At 31.8% G+C, this 3154-nt stretch overlaps 1 long non-coding RNA gene across 1 annotated transcript; it reads left to right on the top strand.

The window, feature by feature from the left end:
- Positions 1–2708, top strand: LOC143081575 (uncharacterized). Its single transcript, XR_012979969.1, has 3 exons — positions 1–50; positions 1258–1563; positions 2437–2708. It is a non-coding gene; the product is annotated as an uncharacterized LOC143081575 (long non-coding RNA).
- The last annotated feature ends 446 nt before the right edge of the window (positions 2709–3154 follow it).

Here is a 3154-nt window from a genome sequence, read left to right on the forward strand (position 1 = left end):
AGGTCATAGTTTTTCCTGTGGAAAGCTACTCTTAGTTCTTTCTCAGATTTGTAAGTAATTTTATAGTCTATCACAGATATTCTCATTCTTTTTATTTCATTACAAACAGAATAATACATAAATTATTTACTTCACACAGCATACATCTGTCTTCCGTCTTTTATAATATGAAAGGGAGAAGTATTCCTCTTGGCTTGATTGTGTAATCATATGCATTTGATCTGCATATATTATTTTATCGTTCTTATTCGCAAATGTACATGTACATCTCACCATGCTCACTCACTCCGTAATTATTGTATCTCGAATTTGGTAGGCAAGCAGAACTTATCAGCAAAATATCAATGTCTGAAGTACCGATTATATGATTGTCTGCATATTAATATTGTAAAATATCAGCTGCGAGTCACAATGTGAAACTTTTTGTCGAGTGAGCGCAGCGAACGAGTTCAAAAAGTATTATTATTGTGTTGAGCTACTGATATTTTACAAAATCATAAATATGCAGACAATCAGATTAACGTCAACGATTTATCGGGTCCAATTTTGCTTATGCTGCATGATAGAAACAAGTTTTTTCTTTGTTTCACCAGCAAACCGCAAGATGACACGAGAAGTTCAGATCAAACTTATCAATTTTATTTAGAGCTGAGCAGAGTGAATTGACAATGGGACAACCGATAAGATAGGTTATCAGCGAAGTCCCAAATATGCGAGAAAGCGGTGACAAGTTTTCTTTGGCCAATCGTAAGACTGTCAAAAGATGGGAGTAATGACCATAAATCACGCAACAACAAACGTCAAACACACTATCGTATTTTTTGTGTGTATTTAAGCGTAAAATATTAGTCGGTCGACAACAAGCTTACTAAGCAGATTCATTTTTCGGCTCGCGGCTGATATGTTCTACGATATCAATTTGTAGAAAACTTGGTAGTCTATACATTCCGAACTGATTGTAAGAATATAAGTTTAAGAACAAAATCTTTGCTACATACAAAACTGAATCTTTCGGCTTTTATATTTGTATATTATTAAATTTATATATTCACCTATGCTCTGTAGTCATCTTCCTTTTCTTTCATTCGTTTCTGTTTTAATCAAAAACTGTATGCTATTTTGAAATTAAAAATAAAAAAGTGCTTATTTAGAGGTATAAAAACCATTTTTCTTTGATTTAGATGATGAGCATTTATTTTGGTGCTGACATAAAGAAAAGCAGTTTATAGATTTTTCTTTATTTTGTATTAATTTTAGATGGAACGTTATTGGAACCAGATGTTTTAGAATATATGAAAGCAAATTCAGTAGCACTTCTTGTATGTCCATTTAAAAATAATATCACTTGGTTTGCGATAAATAAGAATAACGAGACGGAGACACTTGCAGAAGACAAAAAGGTAAAGCCAAGTATTAAAAATATCAAAGTTGTTGGTGATCATACCAAAGGTGAATACAATCTTCAATTACAAGGAGTCACGAAGGCTGACGAAAAGATATATAAATGCGTATCAAACAATGACAACACTCCACTAGAGTTTGAGATATCAGTGCGTATATCATGTAAGTATAATTTGAATGATATGTCTTGATTTTTTCATTTGTACAACTTGGATGCATTTACAACTTGATTATCATTGCCTTATCAGAAAAAAAGACACACTTCCTTATGTTGGGTATAAAATATATGGATACCAGCTCGCGTTTGAACTGATTCAAAAGGAGGCGAAATAACAAAGCAACATTTTAAATTCATAAGCTCAATTGAACCGATGACGCCATGGCAAAAGATAAATCGATGAAAAGAAACACTACTAACTAAAGACTTAGCAGCAGAAACCCACCATGAAAAACCCGAAAGGCACTTTTGAAAGGTAAGCTGTTCATACTTTATATTGGATACAAAGACTGTAATTTAAAATGTCTTAATTTATTAGAACGAAATTGAAAAGAATGTATTAACATTGACATTCTGGTGTTCCGTAATAATTGTCTGAATTTACCACTTTCCTTCGAAAAAATATGCAGAAATCGATGATTTTCTGATAGATGCGGACCTTCCAAAAAAAAAGCAACCACTACAATTTAATGAACAATAAAATATGGCATAGTGTACTATTTACACACTATATATCCATTACCAAAATTTATTTGGTGCACGATTTTATTTTTTTCTTGAGATGCTGTTTATCCATTTTCCGATGTATTCGAATGATGCGACCTTCGTACACGTGAGAGGTTTAGCGCTATAAAACCAAGTTCAATCTACCATTTTCTACATTTGAGAATGTCTGTACCAAGTCAGGAACATTCGTTTGATGTGTTTTATCATTCGATTTTTCGATTTGATTATGGACTTTTCGTTTTGAATTTTCCTCGGAGTTCAGTATTTTTGTTATTTTACTTTTCATCATTCTCTTTTTTTTTTAATTAAAGCGTCGACTGATGAAATAAAGATATTGAATGTCACTGAATCAAATACTGTTGTTGGTTCTATTGGAATCTCTTTGACTTTGGAATGTATTTCTAAACATATGAATGTCAACAATATTTCGTGGTCAACTAATGGTAAAAAACTTTGTGAAAGCTTCGAAGCTACCTACGAATTCATCCCAAAGAAAACAAATCAAAATGATATATACACATGTACTGCAGATTATGTCGGAAAGAAAATTCGAAAAAGTGTCCGCTTGAACCTTGTAAGGAAGTCTTCAGGTAAAATGTTTTGTATGCTTGTGTGTCTTTATAATTATTTATCTGTTTTAAGCTTATAATATAGTTGATAGGTATATACAAGCTATTATAATCTATTTGCGTTTGCCGTCCAACTTGTCGTAAGAAAAAAAACGTTTGCAGTATGTGTTCTGTGGCAAGAACATTAAATAATTCGCATATGCCAATTTAAATTTAAAAAAAAAAGTTAGGAATGATAAGTCCTTCATAAGGTTCATATCACTTGAAAGTTATTTGTTTGTTCATTTCTGATGGGCGAATCTTCTATCATCTTCTACTATAAAACAGCTAGACAAAATATTTAGCATTTTTTTGGGGATTGGGGATTGAAATGCAATATTTAATATTTAATTTTGAGTTACAAACAAGATGGTATTGGTGGATCGTAGCTCGTAAAAGCCTATAGATAGTAACATTATAA

This window comes from Mytilus galloprovincialis, chromosome 7 (assembly GCF_965363235.1).
Source record: "Mytilus galloprovincialis chromosome 7, xbMytGall1.hap1.1, whole genome shotgun sequence".
In the NCBI taxonomy this organism is placed as follows: domain Eukaryota; kingdom Metazoa; phylum Mollusca; class Bivalvia; order Mytilida; family Mytilidae; genus Mytilus; species Mytilus galloprovincialis.